Source organism: Anoplolepis gracilipes, chromosome 2 (assembly GCF_047496725.1).
Source record: "Anoplolepis gracilipes chromosome 2, ASM4749672v1, whole genome shotgun sequence".
NCBI lineage: Eukaryota > Metazoa > Arthropoda > Insecta > Hymenoptera > Formicidae > Anoplolepis > Anoplolepis gracilipes.
In genome coordinates this window covers 14767627-14777344 of record NC_132971.1, presented here as the reverse complement: position 1 = coordinate 14777344, position 9718 = coordinate 14767627, and the positions used below count along the sequence as shown (strand labels likewise).

General features: G+C 27.0%; 1 long non-coding RNA gene across 1 annotated transcript; it reads right to left on the bottom strand.

Annotated features, from left to right (window-relative positions):
• Nucleotides 1-146: 146 nt before the first annotated feature.
• On the bottom strand, nucleotides 147-9200 carry LOC140676418 (uncharacterized). The gene is made up of 3 exons (XR_012048559.1): nucleotides 7927-9200; nucleotides 7587-7634; nucleotides 147-642 (listed from the first exon to the last, which is right to left on the bottom strand). It is a non-coding gene; the product is annotated as an uncharacterized lncRNA (long non-coding RNA).
• Between the last annotated feature and the right edge of the window lie 518 nt (nucleotides 9201-9718).

Genomic DNA, 9718 nt, shown 5'->3' with positions numbered 1-9718 from the left:
ATTGCGTGAAAAATGTGAAAGATCATAAAAATAATATACAGATTAAATATTTTCTCTTTTTCACTTTTCTTTATAAAAACTCAATTTAAAAAAACTTGTGAATTTATTTTGCAAAATTAATTTTCTAATCCTGAAAAATAAGAAATTTGAAAATTTAATAATATTTTTCTTATATATTCCGTTTTTATATATTAATTTTAATTTCTGATTTTTTTCTTAATGAGTTTTAGCAATTCCTTAATAAGAATGAAGAAAAGTTTTCTATTCGTCAAAACTAAAACTTAATAATAATTAAGAAAAATTTGTAATTAAAAAAAGTATTTCAAATATTTTTATGACAAATTAATCTTTAAGATTAATTAATTCATTAGCAGCTGATTGAACGGCTATTCGTATACTCTGTTTAATGTACTCTAAAACTTTTTGAATATTATTCATATCATATGTTGCATTATTACCACCGCGCAAAAAACTCACATATAAGGCTGTTCCAAAATTCACTGCTACTGGAAATCTATAGTTCACGTATATTATTTCAGAGACAAGTCTGAAAGGCCTTTGCCATTTTTCATACAACGCTTTTTCCACGTTGTACTAGCATCGCATACATCCACTTCTTGGTGTAGAGCTGCATGTCACTTTCTGTAATAAAGCAGTTATGGATGTAGCACGGACATAAATCGGTTGGTTTAATAATACAATCTCCAATACAATCTGTTTTGCTATTATCGAAATTTGTCATACTATATATTAAATAAATACTTTCTTTGTTGTCGTAACTATTTTAATTATTCCTATATATTATAGTGTTTGTCTTTTTCAGAGAAAGAAAAGAGAGAAAAAAGAACAGAGATATTCTATTACTTTATTTGATCATTATTCTTAAAAACGTAATTTATTAAATATCATTTAATATTTTAATATTTATTTATCACAGATATTTTATTATAACAATAAAAATTCACAATTCTCAAATAGTTTTTAATTCATGTAAATCATTTGTTGTTAATTATGTTGTTCGTTTTTGTATAATTATATAAATATTTTTTATTATATATAAAATTATATATTTTGTTATATAATAATAATAAAAAACATATATAATAAGAATTAAAAAATATTTGTGAATTTTTATAAGAATTAATAATAATAACGTAGACACATAGTCAAAAATTTTCATGAAATTTTGATTATTTGTCAAATAATGCTCTCCTATGAAGGGATAAATGTCTATACGAACCGAAATCTAAATTTAATCAATATTATTTGTTCAAAATAACTCAAAATAATAAAATAACTAAGCAAGTCTCGACACATTAGAGTCAGCTAAAACTGGCACGAATTAATCGTCGGTTTCAATCGCTTATTTTCTTAAATTTTAGCTCGAATTATGCTTATTCCGAAATCCGAATGTCTTTTTTCTAAAGTAAAAGCTTCTATTTTGTCAAATATAGAGCAATGAATGTTTTGATTTTCAGATGAATTTAAAACGTAATGCGATAAAACATGTTATTGTAGTGGAAAAATCTACTACGTTAAAATAATTAAATAGTTTATGCAAGGAAGTAACAAATGTTTTTGAAAAATATGTAAATACGGACTCTACAAAGAATGCGATTTGAAAAATACACTTTCATGAACGTTCATTTTTTTGTTAGTGTAAGCAATTGCATAACTCATCTTAACGTTCTTCATATCGTGCAATATTTTTTAAAGTCTACTTTTAAAAGCACTTTTTATAATATTATACATTTAAAAAAATACGTTTTATAATACATTTTAAAACAGAAATTGAATAAAAAGAATACGCATCTTATAATGTGTTTGAAGTTTTTGAAACCTCTTGATATATATATATATATAATGCAATTTATGATTAGTAATAGACGTCTTTTTACACTCGAAAAATGTATTTTGCAAAGAGTCATATAATTCATCACAGCAGAAAAAATTACAAAAATAGTTTTTATTAATCTAAATATCTTTCTTTATATTTATATATAATTAGTATTAAGATAAAAAAAATACAGGCTTTGCAAAATATTTCAAACGTTTCTTTCTTTATATAAAACTTTATATAAAAAGTTTCGAATGTTCTCTCTCCATTCTAAAACTTAAATTTTTTACTATAGTTTTTATAGCAGCATATTATTTAGATGTTTAAATCTCTGTATAATATAATTGAATTATAAAAAATATAACATATATATATAATTACAAATTATTATTATTATTATTATTAGTAGGTTTTAGACTGCAAACTCTTCTCGTTTCTAATTATGATGCATTTGTGTTCAACGTATCTTTCTTTGGTGTTCTCGGATTATTATGGTGTTTTTTTTTAAAGGAAGAAAATGCACCACGCACCCCTCCCCCCCTTTAGACTAGTTGGCGGGGGAGTGTGGGACTCCCCACCAATAAAGAGCGGTAGGTATATCCACTAAAAACCCCTATGTTTTTCAAAGTGCATTTTTGAGGAGAAACCTCACATTTGAAATAGGTATATTTATATACATAAATATGTATTATGTTATGCATTGAATTAATTATATTACAAATATATATTACAAGTGTGATACAAAATAAAATATTATATTATACAAGAGAGTATATTACAAAATATATTACAAAATATATATTATATAATTAATTCTATATGTAGCGTAGAATTAATTATATCATAAATATATTTTATGAAATAGAATACAAAGTTTAATATAAAATATAATACAAAATATATTTTACAAAATAGGATACAAAGTTTAATATAAAATATAATTTATTATATTTTACATGAAACACATGTTCGAAACACGTTCAATATAAAATTTATTAGAAACTTTTGAATCAAATGTAGCTGATAGTCTATTAGGACCAAAAGAATTATTAATAAATTTATCGTCTCTGTCAATTAAGAGAACTTGGAATTTTAATGCATTTGGTAAGACTTTCTAAAGAAAATATCCGATGGCGCAAAAAGATAAATAAAGTTTCGATGTTAGTCTAACAATTAAATTAAAAGATAAATCGCGATTTAAATTTCGCAAATATACAGAATGAATAAAATAAAATTGACGGTAATTATAATATTAATTTGTTATTTAATTGTAATTACTATAACAATCGAACCACAATGTGCGCACACGCACAATATATAATTATTATCATTTTATGCAAAATAAAAATATTTTGACATTTGGAACATATTTTATAATCTGTAATTATAATATGCATGAGAAATTGTACGCAGATTTAAAATCGGATGCCTGATTTATTTCAAATGTACGATTATATACGAATTCCGCGATTAAAAATCAGATATGTATCTTGTTTTGATAATTGTAAAATAAAATAAAATGAATTTATCTCCTTAAAATGAATTTATAATTAAAATAATCGCGTTATTGCTGCATTTAATGAAGGAGTCTTAGCTCCTTAAATCAAATCAAGATCCTTCTGTCAAGTAATATACTGATTAATATCTAAGAGAGAAGAACGACCCTAAAAGTAGAAAGCGACTTTAACTTGTCTTATTTCTAACAAGAAAAGGTATGGAAGTGTCCACCTCCGATTTTAATGCGCATTGAATATGTTATAGTCTAGATCAAAAGGAAACACGTATTTTTTTATAGGTGCCCATACGGCCGTTAAAAGGATGAAACACCCCCTTGAGAAAAATCGATTTTTATATTTCTGAGCAAATACCGTCGAAACGGTAAAAGATATAAAAAAAAATTTTCAATCCAAAGTTTTATGGTTTTTAATATATTTTAAAACTGCATAATCAGATTTTTCTAATATGTCATACTTTTGAAATCCTTCCTTTCCCTTCATTTTTTGAAAAATCTGATTATGCAGTTTTAAAGTATTAAAACCATAAAACTTTTATTGGAAACTTCTTTTTATATCTCTTACCGTTTCGATGATGTTTGCTCAGAAATATAAAAACCAATTTTTCTCAAGAGGGTGTTTCATCCTCTTAACGGCCACGTGAACACATAAAAAAAAGGTCTCCTATTTTGACCTAGATTACAACATATTCAAAGCGCATTAAAATCGGAGGGTAACATTTCCATGCTTTTGTTTGTAAGTTGGATCCCGCAGAATCGAGTTACAAAGAAAAATTAAGTGATATTTAAACATTACAAGTCCCGTTACAAAAGAGAACAAATCCCCGAGCTTTCTGATTGCTCCCGCGACAGTGATTTCGGCAGCGAGTTAATGACTGTTTGTTACCATCTTCAATATACGAGATAAAAATTCACGTAAAAAAATATGTTCTTCCACTATTAAAAAATATCTCTTTATTGAAAAATGACTGGATATAACAATTTTTATGTATACGTGGTTACAATCGAGTACATTTAAGGAAAAGTAATACATGCGCTTTTTTCGTTGTTTGGTTAAATATGTGAGTGTAAATAATTTAAGGATACCAAAATGTGCTCGAGACGAATCAGATCCGATAACAGCGAGATTTAAAAAATAAAAAAAATTTAATTTGAATATTTAGCAACGTCAAATGAAAAATTATCAATCGATTAATTTTTTTGTAACGTTTTAATAAATTAATTTGTCGATATCTTACTGATATCAGAATACCCATTCAATTTGTCTCAAGATTTTTAACTACTCACACATTTTACAGTACATTCATGCATTCATGATATAACATTAAGTATAATCTAATAAAAAAATGAGTTTTGTCAAATATATATCACAAAATTTACGCATGTACTTTATGATATATAAATCTATACTTGTCTATAAACTAATTTTAATATCCATTCTGGTGGAACATGTCTGCTGAAAAATCTGCTGAAAATGTTTTTTTTAATGAGATTAAAACTTCAATTAATTCAAAATTAATATAAAATATACTTATTGTTTATAACCACAATTTTTTATCAAAGAAGTCTATGAAAATTGTAATTTGAATATATGTATACATGAAAAAAATTAAATTTATCTATTATATATATATCTATATCCAATCTATTATTAGTTTAATTTATTATTTTCATTATTAAGATAATATTAATATTAATACGAATATATATTACAAACAATGTATGGTGATCGTCGTTGAATCACTGTCAAACGCGCTTCTAGAAACCGTAAAGAAAACCTTTGAGTTTTAACTCTATAACGGAAATTTAATGAGGCACTGAACTAAGCGTTGCAGATAGATCCTACAAAATCGACGAGAAATGACTTTCCGTGATGAGGAGAGTTTCGATTCCCCACTAGTACAACCATTCGCTAATATCCTACCATAAAGGGTAGCGATCTTTTCGCCGACATAAGCAATCGCGTTCAAAAACATAGAAAGAATGCAATGTTTGCAAATATAATTTATAGTTTAACAAATATTTAACGTAAAATTCATGAAATGCTTTTAAAAAAATGATAATTAAATTATTTTGTTTTGCAAATTTTTTCTACGAGTGATCGATAATATTTAATCTTAAACTTTGCAATATTTTACTTTAGACTTGTGTTTTTCAATAGCAAAAGCACGATCGACAAATTTCACGAATAAAAGGCTAATATTTAATTGTTGGCTCGAATCTCGTTATTCTTATTTACATAATTTTTATATTATGTAGAAGAAGTTTAGTGATACTTGCGATTATGAAATTTTTAATATTATTTTAATTTTAATAAATTTTGATTTTCACGTGCCAAGGTTAAAGAAGAAAAATAATTTTTTTTCCCGGTTAACTATTATCGCCGGCAAATAAGATGACACATATATTTGTTTAAGATCGTACGATATTACAGAGGAAAAAAATAAATGTCAAATCAAAACTTACATATATATGAATATACGCGTTCATTATTTCAGCTATCACAACAATTCATAATTTTCTAAGAAGAATTTAAAAATCTTAAATTTCAACAATATTACAGTCTTATAGTTTAATCCTATAATCGTTATCTCAAGAATATAATAATTATTTTGACTCTAAGAAAATTATAATCTTCGATTTAAACATGTGTTATTTTCTATGTAACATTTTTTCCCTTCCATTCAAGAAAATTATTCTTAAATAACAAAAATATATTTTTCTTGATTGAACTATATAAAATGTTTTTATTCAAATAAATTTTCTTTGTTTAACGCAATATAATCTCATTTCAAGATTTACAATTTTAAACTAAAAATATTGTTAAAATAAGAATATTTTTTTCTTGTGTATGTACAATCGTTTTGTAAACGATTGTGTACGTCATTCAGTCGTCAAAAATCGCAAAAGACAATATAATCATGTATATCGAAAAAATTGTTTTCTCGAAAAAATGTATACTTTATAAAACTTTTTAATAGATAAGAATATTTTCTTTTCTACGTGATACTTTTTGAAATATCTTATTTAAAAATTAATTAAAACTAAATATATATTTTAAAGTTATATATAAATATATATAACTTGTCAAAATTTTAATAAATAGCAAATGTCTATTTGTAAAATTACTTTTTGTTATTGTATTATAAAAAAAGAGAAATTCTCTAAAGAATAAAAGTAGTTCAGATATTCTTAACATGTAAGAATATATCCTGAATAGGATATTTTTTCCTCTACTCTTTAGAAGATTTTTCTTTTAAACTAACAATAAAAAGATCCTTTTGATGCTTAGTTTGAAAGAAGATATTATAAAGATAAGTAAAATATTCTTAAGATAAAAATATAATTTTTTCGGTGTATACACTCGAAAAAATATTTTGCTAATGTAGATAGATTTCTAGATATCTTAATTAAAATTTATTGTTATTTTTTGTATCTGGTTTTTGAATATTGTTTGTCACATATAAAATTTATAGCAGTAATATTCTAGCAATACCTCTAGAAAATTTAGATTCTATTGCCAAATATTAATTATAAATATAATTATCTTTAATATATAATAGGTCTTAAGATAGGCATCACAGGAAAATTTTCTGTCTAAATTACGCTAATAATACAGATATAAATTCTGTCTCTGTCATTTAAATTGATTAAGTACAAAACATATGCAGTATCACAGTATTTGCTAATCATTTATCTATTTCAGTTAATTTTTTATATCTAGAAAATTTTTGTTGAAGTTACAAGATCATCTTTTTGAGTGTATATGTAAAATATGTTAGCATGCATGTTAATTGCTCTGTCGGCAGATTATTAAATATCTGTATCTTTAAAACTATTTTATAAAACTCCATATATACATATATATGATTGAAATAAATATTTTATGTACGTATCTTGTATAAAATTGGAATAAATATTATATATTCTTATTTTTAAAACATTTTTTCCTCTCTTTCAATTTTTACAAATAATTTTTCTATTTTAACAAAAATTCAAAAAATTAATAAAAATATAATATAAAATTTTATCTTTGAATATCAAATAAAACATACAAAAAAATTTTTTTATTTAATTTAAAATTGTCCCAGAGTTCGCCATACACGTAGCTATTCTGCCATTTGAGGATTAAGGCAACGGATTTGTCTATCTACAATCTACAATCTACATTCTACATTTACAAGTCTCTACATAAATCTGTTGCTTTAAAATAAAATAAGTTTTTTGTCTACTCACCGATACTGATGCGTAACAGCGGAGTTGTCGATATTGAAGCTACGTTATCTGTAATATACAAATATAAAATTCAAATTATAGCAGCGTTTAAAATAATTAATATTCAAGAATTTATTATTGTACTCATCAAATTTTATATTCGATGTGTGTAATAATAAGCAGATATATAAATATGGAATAATTTTATAAATTAAGAAAAATCTATTTTTTAAATAGAAACTTTTATAAAATTTGTATAAAAGTCTTTATCTCTGAGTTTCTCCCGTTTAATCATTCAAATAAATAAACCAAATTAATTTAATAAGGTATTTATAATAATTAATATACAAATAATATTTACTCTAAGGTTGCTCCGCCGATGCAAGATGCCTCTCCTAAGCCTCTTCCTCCTCTCAGATGTCAGATTTGTCAGGATCTATTGTTTTACACGCGCGATATACTTTTTTAATTCGATTGAAAATTATCCAAAGGATAGTAAAATCACGCGATATCTTAAACCGTACAAAAGTAAAAGCGCGCGATACTTTGACGACACTCCCGAATTTCGGAACGATCGAAAATCCCATTTCATCACGCCCGAGAATCATACTTGGAGTCGACAAGTCGGGCGCGACCACAGTCCAAGCAACAGTTAAGTCCGAAGCAGAAGAAGACGAAAGATCGAGGGAATCAATCGCGAATGGGGTTCACTCAATTCTCGTTCGTGCAGCTCCGCATCTCAGGCCGACTCAAACCCATTAGGCACAATTTCGGATGAGCATATGTGTCTATCATACAGACAGTTCACATGATACGTCATAGGGCTGGTAGACCTGGTAGACGGAGAGAGAACACCCATTTCATAAATGTTCAACAATCTGAACATTTATGAAATGGATCGGACCTTTTTACCGAGCGTCACCTAAATCCTCCAGTCGACGTCCTCAATGCGATACGTATTGCTGGTAGACGGTGTAAGAAAAGGGACTCATCAACGATTTATTCCAACAATCGATCGACCTCTAATCAATTAAGACCGAAACCTGTTGTCGAAGCAGATCGTGCTCTCAACAACCGATTATCGAGCGTTAGCTCAATATTAACCGCGTTTATGTATCTCTCTATACACAAACCTACGTCTGCCTGCATGGCCGGTAATCACCTCAGCCGCGATACTGAGGCGTGTAAACGTTGTTGCCCAGTAAGAAATGATGATTGAAAAAACGCGAATAAACACCAATAAACGACATCGATTCGACATCTTCTTCAATCAATCATTTTTCACTGGAAAGCAACGCTGAGAGAATCCCATTTAGCCGGCATCAAATACGATCCCCGACAACAATTTCGTGATCGAAATCAGGAATTATATGAACGAACACGACCGCGATCGCGACGAAGCCGAGACGAATGTAAAAACAATAGCGCGTTACATGTCACCAAGGTCGAATGTTATTATTTTATTTCGAAATCATTTTAGACATATTTTAATTATCGCGTAATATTATTATTACATATTATCGTCGCGAGAAACGTGTACGGCACGTTCGACCTCGAGGTGACCGAATGCGAACGCGAGACGCACGTGCCGGCGCCGGCGCCGGAGTAAAAGCACGTGCGCACATTGACACTACGTTCGACGGACTCGGAATGAATGGCTCGCGGCTCACGGCTGATATCTCTCAATCTCTCCCCTTTCTTACTACGCAACGCGTGACGTCAAGGAGAAGGAATGTATGGTCTCTCTCTCTCTCTCTCTCGTCTTGCCAAAACAATAAATACGTACTATATTACTTGATAAAATTTGACCTCTATTATAAAATATGTACATCAAGTGATTCTAAGATGCATGTAAAATTCCTTAATTAAAATGATATAATGTGTTATATGATACATTAACATGCTTTAAAATACGTGAAACGCGATTACGAAATATAATGTGTAAAGTACTTTAATCAAAGTAATCTTATAATTTGCTATATATAATTGTGTACAACGATTTTATTTTCTTATTATATTCATTAAATAGATTATAATAAAAATTATCTTAATGATGTTTTGTGTGAAAAATAGAAATCTCTATTATATACACACGCATAAATATATTTGTATTGTAGTAATATATAAAAATAATTAAATAGTTACGACGAGAG